The 13,008-nt window shown below is 43.4% G+C and overlaps 1 protein-coding gene across 4 annotated transcripts in view; it reads right to left on the bottom strand.

The window, feature by feature from the left end:
* fam110b (family with sequence similarity 110 member B) overlaps positions 1–13,008 on the bottom strand; it is a 74,989-nt gene that overhangs the window by 21,644 nt on the left and 40,337 nt on the right. The window lies entirely within an intron of this gene.

Consider the following 13,008-nt stretch of genomic DNA (forward strand, 5'->3'; position numbering starts at 1 on the left):
CACAGTTTTGAACCTTTGACACTCACACCGGAGACAGCTTTGCTTCAATATATTGACTACTGTGCCCATCAAAGAACAGTTTGAGACTGATACGAGTTCTCTGTTACAATACCTCACATCGCAAGGCCACAAAGCATCCTCATCAAAACTACACAAGTAACACAAGAAGTTCAGTTTCTAGGTCACATTCTCACTCCTCGAGGAAAAATGTTTAAGTTCAAGTTCAGTTCAAGTGGAGGCTGTCACGTCCCACCGGAACGAGAGTAGGACCCAAATGCAGGACTCGGACGATGCAAAGTAGTTCAGGGAGAAATTTTTATTACATGCCGAGGTCGGGGATCGAGCAGGCAGTCAGGTGCAGCAGCGGTAGTTGGGACGTCACACAGGAGAATGATCAAAGCAGGCAGAAGTATCAAAGGAGTCAGGCTTACAAGGTTGGTCGGAGAACAGGCGAAGGTCGGTACACACGGGTTGTCGATCAGGGATACGAGAGTGCTAGAACGGGACATGAAGCTCAACGAACTGGCGGGGACCAATCGTCATCGGGGTGATATAAATACACAGCATAATCAGCCCACATGAGACGCAGGTGTGCGCCCCAATCAGCGCACCCGCGCAGGCACCCGCACAGCTCGTGCTGGAGCGGCAGGATCATGACACAGGCTGTTGTTCACACACTCAAACCACTCACAAAGAAACAGATGTTATCATTTTATGGAATGTGCTCTTTTTGTAGACACCCAGTCATCCATTTTATGAGCCACTTATCCTCACAATGGTCACGGGAGTGGTAGAACCAATCCCAGATGTCATCGGGCAGGAAGCAGGGTTCTCTCACTTTGGACAGTTCACTGACTCATCCACACCCTTTGTTCAGTTTGTAGACAAACGTCACAGATATCAGTGTTACTTCAACGCCATGGCGAACGTGCCTTGCAGTGGGGTATTTCTCTTGTCAACTTGATCCAGTGGCACGAGATCTTCCTGGATGCCTCCGTGTGGTAAAAGCCTGTGAACATTCTCTACTTGCGCCACGTGACTATGGGGGGTACGGATTGCTCACTATGTATGTCCCCACTTTGTGATTTCTTTCTTGAAAGAGCAACTCTCATCACACTTGTCTGCTGCATGTTGGCTCAGATACAACACAGTGTTATATCAGCACAGCATTGAAAAACTCTCAACCCTACTACTCTCACGCCACTCCCGGATGAGGGAGAGGCACACTCTTACGTTGAGGAATTATAGCACTTGTGTACACCTCGGGTTGACCTTTTTGATATGTCTTTGCAAATTCTAAATTTGGTCTTTTATGTAGACATCTTTACTTTACGAGACCTTGATACTGGTTCCTGCTGCAGCGGCTTTGGGGTAGTTGATGATTTTGAAGCCATGGCTTCGTCACGACTTCTTTCACAGTACTCGTCACAAGCAACTGAGTTGGTGGCACTTAGAGACGCTTGTCATTTGGCGGAGGAAAAATCCATCACCATTTACACAGACTCCCGGTATGCTTTTGACGTGGTCCATGACTTTGGGGCCCTATGGCACCACTGCAATTTTTTTAAGTATGATGTCAAACCCATTCTTCACCATGACAAGGTTGCAGCTCTCTTCGATGCTGTCCTTCTGCCATGTCTTATCGCTGTGTGAAATTGTGCGGCACACACAGTCTTGTCTGATCAAGGAAATGCAACAACCGATGCCAAGGCTGAATCACACCGGCCTCTTCCTTTATTCCACCTCACCTCCTCCCTCTCTACTGTCCACTCCCCCCACCACTTCTCGTTGTGACCTTCACTCAGTACCTACTGCCGCTGAACGTGCTGTGTAGTGACAGCGTGGGGTGATTTTCGAGGATGGCATTTGGATGGGCCCTGAAGCTAAGCCTTGTCTTTTCTTTTGTTATGCTAAAATGACGTATGGGTTGGACCATATTACAAGAGGGGGCATGCTTTCTGCAGTGCAATGTCATTGGTTTACAAAAAGGTTTTCCGCTTCCGCATCCATTTTTTGTAAATCTTGTCTCACATCCTTGCTTCAATTCTTAATGCTTACATAACAGGCAGCACATCCACCACATACACTGCCATTCCAACATGTAATGATGAACTTTATAGAATTACCCTGTGTTTAACACCCTGTGAAGTCAAGAAATATTGTCTGGTCATGGTCGACATGTTTTCGAAATGGACTTAAGTATTTCCAGAGAAACTTGTGTCTACAGTGGCAAAAGCGTTTTTGACTGAAATTATTCCAGAAAAATTTTCTTCTGAAATGGGAAGCACTAAATGAAGAGATGATTCAGCTTTTGGATAGACTACAATATGACTTCGAAACACATTGTAGTTACCATCCACAGTCCAGCAGTGCAAAAGAGAGAAAATTGGATTCTAAAAGCTAAATTGAGTAAATGTTGTGACATAATTAAACTGGACGAAATGTCTGGCAATTCTCTTAATGTGTATGAGCATGCACATGCGTCCGTGGCACAATCTGTCCCCGTTTGAGATCCTTTTTGCAGGCTTTTCATATGTTGTACTCCATCCTCCAAGATAACAGATGGACACACAAATCTGCGAGGACAACAAGATCAGGTATTGCACATCTTTGACGAACTTGCTCTTTGATACCAGGAAACAAGTTCATGCAGCACTACTGACAATGGCAGATGAAGCATTGCATGACGTCGAACCCTGTGAATTCGAGCTAAGAAAGAACTTCCAGTGGAAAACCTGGAGGAATCAGCGCAGGGTGGGCCCTTTTTAAGTTCTCATGACCAACACTGCAGTGAAGGTTGCTGAAGAGGCTATGGAGGTTCATGCATCAGATTGTGTTAAGGTCCCAGCACCTCCAACGGTTCTGAATCCTCCACTCTCCACTTCTTCTAGGTGATTGACCATAATGGTCCTTAAGGTTCATAAATGTCAAAAGGGGGAAACTGTGTTGGCAGATTTATGTTTTACATATACAGTATACCAAATATTAGTTCTATGTTCAGCTTTAACACGTTTTGTCCTGTTGTGGCTTCTCGTTCTCCCGGTCAGGCTGCTCTTCATGTGATGTTGTTCCTACTGGCTCCATTTGTATACAGCTGGACACAGATAACTGTACTGTTTTGTCTCTCTCTGTCTCTCTCAATTTAATATAATGAAATGAATTTTACTCTGATCATTAGTAAAGGGTAGCAACTTGTAAAACTTTTACCTTTAATTCTCTTTGCGAAGACTTTCCTTTGTTTTTTGTCATAATCTAGTGTCTCCTTGCTTATGGTGTCAGAAAAAGATTTTGCCAAAACAAAAGTATATAGTCCTCTACCCATGGTCTTTTTTCCCTGTAGCCTCACTCTTCCCCCTACACACCTCTCATTCAAGAAACCTATATTGTCTTAATTTGACTAATCATCATTCCACTCCTTCTTCGTGCATGGCTCCATCTTTCTAACTGTTCCTCCATCTCCTCCAAACTTTTTCACTGCAGATCACAATGTCATCTGCAAACAGCCAAAGCAAACATGAAGTGGCTCAGGGCTGATCCCTGATGCAGTCACACCTCCAAATTAAACTCCTTGTCACTCCTACAACACACCTCACTCCTGTTCTGCTACTCTCATATATGTCCTGTACTGTATTATTCTAACATACTTATCTGCCACTCCATATTTGGGCATGCAGTACCACTATTTCCCTATTGATACTCTCATATGGTTTAACTACAACCACAATGACACAATATAACGCCTTCTGAATTCTCTACTTTTCTATCAAGACCTGAGTCACTCGACCACAGAGCCCTACAGGGTTTGTGATTCCATTAGCATTTATTTAATGTATTCAGGACCTAAACCATTTAGTGAGTACTCGACCAGTAGCAGAAATTCAAAATCAATTCTCAAACTGACTGGAAGCCAGCGTAAAAACTTTAGAATTGGTGTTATATGTTCTGACCATTTTGTTCTGGTCAGAACACAGGCTGCAGGATTATGAATGAGCTGCAGCTGTTTAATGCACTTTTTGGGAAGCCCAGTCAGAAGACCCTTACAATAATCAAATCTACTTGAGATAAAAGCATGGATGAGCTTCTCCAAGTCTGCTTGACACATGCGAGCAAGCCTTCACTCTATAGACTTTCTTCAGATGGTAAAAGGCAGTTTTAGTAGTTGATTTGATATGATTGTTGAAGGTCACGTTGGAATCTATCAGAACACCAAAGTTTCGGAGTTGGTTTTTGCTTTTTAAAGATAATGCGTCCAGGTATTTACAAAGAGCCATCCTTTTTTCTTTATCGCCAAAAGTAATTTTGTTTTGTTTTGATTTAGTTGGACATTTTGGCTCATCCAGTTATTTATCTGCTTTAGACAGTGGCACAACACCTCAATTGAACTACAGTCATCTGGAGACCGTGGCAAGTAACTGTGTCATTTGGATAGCTATGAGAGTCAAAACTAAAGTTCTAGAATATTTGACTCAAGGGCAGCATATACCAGTTTAACAAGAAACGTCCTAGAACTGAACCATTTAAGGACCATTCAATTTAGTCCTACCCACATTTCCAAATTCTGATCTTTCGTATCAAGAGCCGCACTGTGATTCAACAAGACCAAAAATTGGCACCTTTCCTGAGTTTGTATTCAATGTTATATGATTTAGCACTTTAATAAGAGCATATTCTGTAATGTGATAAGTTTGTAAACCTGATTGAAATTTATCAAAAAAGTCAATTTAAATACAAGAAATTGCTGATTTGTTTAAAAATAACAATCTGGGCTATGAAAGTGAGATTAGAACTGGGTCTAAATCTTACCAACACAGAAGGATCCAGTGCTCTGTTTTTTAGAAGCTTAACAGCAGCTACTTTAAAAGCTTTGGAAAATTCGACTGACTGAAGTGAGCAAATGATTATTTTTTGCAAATCAGCTCACATTGATTTTAGAACAGTTTTGAAAAAGTTAGATGGTATTAAGTCAAAACAGCTCGTTGATGGGTTTCACATATTGAACAGTTTTCTCGACAGTTTTTTGGTCAACTAACAAATGTTGACATGGTAATGTAACTTTCCATGAGGGGCTTCAGATGTAGACTCATGAAGAATATCCTTTTGCTGATTTATCAGCAGTTTTGAGTTCTGGAGCTATCTGATTCGGGGCATTTCAACCACCGTAAACATTGAGGTTCTTACTGGTTATTACAGAAAAGTGTTGTTGTCTAGACATGACTAACTCTTGGTTAAAATTACAAAGACATTGTCTCAAGAGGTCAGAGTCAATTTGGAGTTACTTTAACTCTATGTTCTGCTTTCCTACAGTATGACTTAAAGTTGTTAACCATCATTGTGCTCCTCCATGGTGTTTTAGGTCACCTCAAGATGGTCTTGGTTTTAAGAGGAACGGCTGCATTTGTAAGCAGAAGGTTATATTGCTCCACACATTGCCCGTGTAGGCAGTTTATTACAGGTGATGTACACAATGACGAAAATTATCACACTCCAGCAAACAGAGTAGCATAACTATGCAACTATGAAGGTCCTGAGTGCCCCAAAGTATGCTGGGAGGAGGTAAATAGTGTTTAAAGTCCATGTTTTGTCTCAATTATTACATGAGTCATTTTATTTGTTTTATTTATGGTTAGTTCTGCTATTCTGTGAGAACATCTGTGTGGCTCTAGATGGTCAGGAAGAGCTCCCAGAAGACTGGAATAATACTGCTAAGGTATTCAGAGAGGCAGGCAGGAGAGTACTTGGGGTGTCTTCTAGTAGGAAATGGGAGAAGGAGACTTGGTGGTGGAGCGACAAAATACAGCAAGTCATCCAAGGAAAGAGATTAGCAAAGAAGAAGTGGGACACGGAGAAGACTGACTGTGATCCACTGCATGATGGCATGACTCCTCCTCGGTCCTCCATTCATTTGACTCCTTTTCTGTCGAATTCCGAAAGGTGTTGGATCACCCCGTCCAGGGCAAAGAAGCCACCCGTTGTTTCTCTTGCTCTCTCGGGACATTAGGTTCGTCGTCCCCTATAAATCAGTCAACTTCTATATGATTGCTATTGAATGTGGGTGGGATGACGCGACCATGAGTGGAATTTTCCACAATAGCCTAACTGACCAAATTAAAGTTGAGCTCGCTGTCCAAGAATAGCCTCGCTATCCGTGTGGACAATAGACTGTGATGGAGAGCCAGTGAGAAAGGGATCCGCTTGCGTAGACACACTTCAGCACTAAGCAACACGCCATCAGCCGTGGACCCGCTTCCTCCGTCATTCTCTGCATTTTCATCACACGCCATTGAATCTGAAGAATCCATGCAGATTGTGATAACATGACCCCTAACAGCGTCACCATCGTGTTACACAGCGGCTGTGTGTATTTTATCATTTTCTATCATTGTGGCCTCTCTGACCCAAAAGACTAGGCTCACCGCGACACAAGAGTGTCACGATGAGCCCAACCTCTGTTCCTGTGAGGACGCCCCATGCATGACTGGAACGCTTTCATTACAGTCTAAACTCAGAACCACCCCACTACTGCCCTCATTGATTCTGTGCCAATGACAATTTCATTCATGATTGAGTAATTCACAAATTTCAAATTCTCCTCCAACCATTTGCATCTCCGAAAAGCATCACAGCCAAGTTATCTACTCTGTCACCCACCAAACACTACCTACCACGCTCCTCATCTTGAGCAATCACTGTGAAACCATATCCCTCTTTGTCATTCCTTCCTGAGAAACCCTTGGTTCTTGGTATTACCTGGCTCCAAATTCACAACCCTACAAAGATTGTACTCATTTATCTATCACAGGATGGAATCATCATTGTCAATCCCACTCCCTGCTTTCTGCTGTTACACTCTCCAAAGACAAGAGTGTCCTTAGTGCCACCATAGTAGACCTCTCACAAGTTCCACAAGAATATCATGACCACCCATCAGTATTCAGTCAGGATTTAGCAATCTCTCTGCCTCCACACCACCTGTACGACCGTGCCATTGACCTCTTGCCAAGGGACCCACTTCCCTCCAGCTGACTTTACGATCTGACCCATCCTGAGAAGATAGCAGTAGAAGATTACATTTGTGACTCCCTTGCTGCTGGCCTCATATAGCTCTCCTCGTCACAGTCAGGGCTGAATTCTTCTTCATCAAGAAGAAAAAAAATTCTCTCCACCCGTGCATCAACTACAGATGACTGAATGATATCGCGGTAAAAAATTCATCTCCACTTCCCCCATCAATTACTCATCTGAACCACTCCGTGATGCCCGTATGTCTATTAAATTGGACCTCCGGAGCGCCTGCCATCTCAAACTGGAAAAATGTGAATTCCACCTATCCTCAGTACATTTTCTTACATACATCATCACAAAAGAAAAACTACTCCCAGACCCCCGCCAAGCAATCATCAACTGGCCCATCCCCACAACATTTACAGAACTTCAGTGCTTCCTCTGATATGGCAAATTCTACCATCGTTTCATCCGCAAGTAAGTAAGGTCGCACTTCCTCTCACCAGCCTCACATCCACAAGCTTTCCCATTCAGTGGAGCAAGCACTCCACAAGCTTGAATCCTTATTCATCAATGCTCCCATTCTGCAGCATCCTGACCCCTTCCTTCAGTTCATGGTGGGGGGTGATGCATCAGACACCGGAGCCGGAGCTGAGCGCGACCTTACAACACAGAAATTACATTCTTGTGCTTTCTTTTCCCATCATCTATCAACACCAGAAAGAAATTATGACATCGTCAACCAGGAATTGCTAGCCATAGTGTGAGCTCTGGAAGAGTGGAGCCACTGTCTGGAGGAGACTGTCCAACCATTTATCATCTGGACTGTCCAAAAAAACTTTGTTTACCTTTGTTCTGCAAAACGCCTCAATCCTCGACAAGCTTGCTGGGCCGTATTCCTGAGCAGGTTTAATTCTATGTTGGTTCCAGTAACGCTAAAGCAGATGACCTGTACCGTATCCACTCACCATTCACAAGTTCAGCAGAACCCAAGCCATTTTCTTCCACCCACCAGCTTCGTGGGACCTGCCACTTGTGAGATTGAGCAGGTCAAGTAGGGCCAAAAGACCCACCCTGACCCCAAGACCGGGTCTCCTGACTGCCTGTTCATCCCAGATTCGACACGTGACAATGTTCTGTAATGGGCCCACAACATGAAACTCACCTGTCACCCTGGCATCATCCATACAACCCAAGAGCAATACTTCTTGTAGCCTAGCCTCCTTGAAGACACCGGAGAGTTCGTTCAAGTCTGCACCTGAGGGAAGCCTTTGTACCAGGCCCAAGCCGGTCTGCTATGCCCCTTCCCGATTCCAAGCTGCTCATGGTGTCTCATCACCATGGACTTCATCACCAGCCTTCCCCCTTCTGAAGGGAACCCTTTCATCCTTACAGTAGTCTCATTACAAAATGTGTCCACTATGTACCCTTCCCCAAACTGTCTGCCTGCCTCCACCTGCACCCTGCAGGTTTTCTCCGAGTACTCAGGCTTGACTTTGGGATTGCGAAACAGTTGACCGTCTATATGTAATTTGTCCGCAACCACTGAAGCGTGGTTTTTTGTTGCAGATAATTCATGAGAGGGGACAAGAGTTTGCGTTGTTCGTTGATCACACGTAGGAACTAGTCGTTCATTCCACATTGTGTACCCTTCAGCTAATGTCCTTTTCACTTTTTGCTGGAAATGTTAAAATTTGGTGATGAATGAACAGCGATGACTCCCAGCTCACAGTCCAAGCCGATGTACTCAGTGAAAAGCAATGTTAGAGCTTGGGTCCTTCAGCATTTTCAGCGCTAGCCACAAAAAAAGTTTTTCACCTGAGCCTTTGGATTATTCGGTGTACACTCAAATGCTGGAGAAAATGAGGTTATGCCAAGTCCACCACTACTTCTTTGATTTCATTTCCCTCTCTTACGTGAGAATTTCAACCTCCATTGTCATCACTTTCATGGCTGACTTAATTCGGCATTGTCTTCTTTTCACTCTGACTTGTTAGTGGGTGACTCCAAGATGATTTTAAGATCTTTCATTCCCTGGTGTCACAGACTGAAAAGTAATAGCTTCTTTGCAATGGAGGAGAGGACTTCAATATGAGCGCAGATTGGTAAATCTTCAGTAGTAGGTATATGAGTTGCCTTTCGTCTTTTCGTCAGATTGTTGTGGTCATGATGGTGGGTAGCCAGCAATCAAAAGATCAATTTGATGAAATATTTGAGTGGCTCCATAGTGATATCTTGTCATAAGCAGAGATTGGAAAAAGATAATCAATAATAATCAGCCGGTAATAAAAGAAAAAAATGTGGCCGAGGACGAAATTTATGTTTCGGGGTAGTTAATCTGATTTTGTAGCGTAGTTGCCAAACCTTTGTCTCGGAAATCTTGCTGTCACTCGCAGTGTCAGAGCATCTCGCACACACCAATCATCACTCTACCTAACTGGTTGTTACTTTTTACAGTATTTCATTAATTTGGCTTTGAAGATTAATTTATAAATTGGATGGTACCATTAAACAACTCGCCAAAAGGGACAGCCACAACAAACAGGATAATAAATTCTCCTCTACTAAGAAACAGCATTCGTAAGGTGAGCACCCTTGTCTATTTGCAATAAGCATTGAACCACGAACAACCGCTATTTGTCTAAGTGCCTGTATGAAAGGTCGATGGCAGAACACAAAATCAATTTGTATGTGGATGACATTCTTTATGTAGAAAACCCAAGTCATCTCTTCAAACCGTCTTCAATCTCATAAAGACATTATCTTGACTTTTTTTATTTTTACATTGGTTAAAAAAAAACTCTGTGGATTTAATATGCTGGAATAATTTATCTGTCACACCTGGGAAAAATAGAGGGAGTCCTTGGGTTAAAAACGTACTCAACCTACAACAATTCGACTTTACGACGCCCATGTCTCGTCTGCTGTTTTGTCCCCAGCATCGTGTTTCTGCTTCACTTATGCATATTGCTTATCTGTGTTTGTGCGTCGGTAGTATATTTGCCTTTTCGCTCAACTTTCTACACATTATGGCTGAAAGGAAGAAAGGTGGGTTTTTTAGGAGTGCTGGTCCAGCTGAAAGAAAAGCAATTACCATGGAAACAAAGCTTAACATCATAAAAAGATTGGAGAAAGGAGTAACACTGACAAACATTGATAAAAACTTGGGTTTCAGTCGGTCGACCGTGGCAATTATTATTAAGGACAAAGCCTGTATTTTAGCGCACATGAAGGGTTTTGCCTCTATGCGGGAAACTGTGATCACGAAGCTACTTTTTTCATGAAGAAAAAAAATGCGGTTAGGGTTAGGATTTGATCATTGCCGAAATGGAAAGGCTACATACGTTATGGATCGAGGATCAGAATGAACGTCATTTTAATATCAGCCTAATGTTAATTAAGGCATAAGGCACGGCATATTTTCCTAACTTTGGAAGAGCAGAAAGGCAAGGATACTGAGCAGGAATTTACCGCTACCAAGGGCTTACCTGCACATGCTTCCTTAGCAATAGCTAAACACAACCTCCCCTCATTCTTCGTCATCCACCTCTCGCAGTAATGGTAAGTACAGAATCTTATTTATTTAGTTTTATTTTAATGTATTTTAGATTTTCATACTAAGTACCCACACCCACCCATTTTCTGAGCCGTTTATCGCACGAGGGTCGCAGCAGTGCTGGAGACAATCCCAGGTGTCATAAATTTTGACTTCAACGGTGAAATCCGACTTACGCTGAAATTCATGTTATGTTAGTGGCTATATACAATGTGATTAGGCCCTGCAGGTTCAGGGGGAACGGGATTTTGGCTCTCCTGGAGATGGGATTGGGTCCCTGCAGCCTCTTTCTGGTGAACGGTTTTCAAGCTGCCTTGGTGGGGCTGGTGGACCTCGATGGTTCCCTCGCTGTGGGACGTGTCCAGCCACCGGGCTGCTCGTAGGTGGAGTCGTGGGCCGATCCCGCCTCTTGATTGATTGTTTGAGTCCGCAGCTTTTCCGGTCCAGGCAGAGAGCATTTACAGGGCACTTCTGTCAGTCATTGTGCATGCAAAATCGTGTCAATTAACTTCCATGTCTCCACAGACAGAGACTCCTTTGGACTTATTCACTGGGTGTGGGGTCACTGTTGAAGAGTTGACATTATATCCTATCTAGGGCGCGAGGCTCCAGATACAAATTAATAATCTACCACCACACTCACCAATCTTTGCGTGTTCATTTTTTCTTAAGAAAATGAAACGAGTATTTTGAGCTGTTTATAATTCTCAAAATTCAGCAAAAATATGGATACAATTCTGGGTGTTTTCTCTCGATTTCATCGAGACGAACCTCCCTGTTCACCCCATAATCCAGCAGCTCCAACTGCTGGAAAGCTTCAGTTGACTCCAATACATCCTGCTCTGATGTTCTCTCCTTGTTTTCCGTTCATGTTGATTGCAGCCGTCCGTGGGCGTAATCCCTTGTTACTCACCAACTATCAACGAGAACATAGTCCAGATATCCAATGCCACCACCTACCCTGAACATCATGGAGTCCGCCGTTTACATTGTTTCCTTAACTTTTGCAAATGTGCTCAGTTTTCTGCCCAAGCTACTCAGCAACATAGGAGCAGCAACAATAGTCATTGGCACATAGAAGCAAAGGCAACGCCACAGTTGTGAAGCAAACTGGCATCCAAATGAAGCTCTACAAATGAGGATACAAATTGGTCGATGGACAAATGGGTCTGACGTGCAGTAGCCGTGCCTCTGAATCGGTCAGCACACACACGCTATACACTGTGCATACATTTTCACTTATCACATCTGGGCACATAACCAGTCTTCACTGTCGGTCTGGAAACTGGCTAGGCCACGCCAGAACCTTGATATGCTTCTTAAGGAGCCACTCCTTGATTTTCTTGGCTGTGTGCGCCGGGTCATTGTCATGTTGAAAAGACCCAGCCACGACTCATCTTCAATGCTCCTACTGAGGGAAAGAGGTTGTTCCCCAAAATCTCACAAAACATGGCCGCTGTCGTGCTTTCATTGATACAGTGCAGTCATCATGTCCTATGTGTAGAAAAACACCGCCAAAGCATGAAGCTACCACCCCCATGCTTCACAGTAGGGATGGTGTTCTTGCAATGGAACTCATCATTCGTCTTCCTCCAAACACGGTGAGTGGAATTATGACCAAAAAGTTCAATTTTGGTCTCATCTGACCACAAAACTTTCTGCCATGACTCCTCTGTATCATCCAAATGGTCATTGGCAAACTTAAGATGGGCCTTGACATGTGCTGGTTTAAGCAGTGGAACCTTCCGTGCCATGCATGATTTCAAACCATGACGTCTTAGTGTATTACCAACAGTCACCTTGGAAGCGGTGGTCCCAGCTCTTATCAGGCCATCGAACAAGTCCTGTCGTGTAGTCCAGGGCTGATTCTTCACCTTTCTAAAGATCACTGAGACCCTACCAGGTGATATCTTGCATGGGGCTCCGCTGCGATAGAGATTAACAGTCATGTTTAGCTTCTTCCATGTTCTCATGATTGCTCCAACAGTGGACCTTTTTTCACCAAGCTGCTTGGCAAGTTCTCTGTAGCACTTTCCAGTCGTGTGGAGTTGTACAATTTTGTCTCTGGTGTCTTTGGACAGCTCTTTGGTCTTGGCCATGTTACAAGTTTGAGTCTTACTGATTGTATAGGGTCGACAGGTGTCTTTATGCAGCTAACGACCTCACATAGGTGCATCTGATTCAGGATAATACATGGAGTGGAGGTGGACTTTTAAAGGCAGACTAACAGGTCTTTGAGGGTCAGAATTCTAGCTAATAGACAGGTGTTGAAATACTTATTTGCAGCTGTATCACAGAAATAAATCGTTAAAAAAAAAAATCACACATTGTGATTTCTGGATTTTTTTTTTTTTTAGATTATCTCTCTCTCACAGTGGACATGCACCTAAAATGAAAATTTCAGACCCCTCCATGATTTCTAAGTGGAAGGACTTGCAATATAGCAGGGT

Source organism: Syngnathoides biaculeatus, chromosome 13 (genome assembly GCF_019802595.1).
Source record: "Syngnathoides biaculeatus isolate LvHL_M chromosome 13, ASM1980259v1, whole genome shotgun sequence".
NCBI classification, from domain to species: domain Eukaryota; kingdom Metazoa; phylum Chordata; class Actinopteri; order Syngnathiformes; family Syngnathidae; genus Syngnathoides; species Syngnathoides biaculeatus.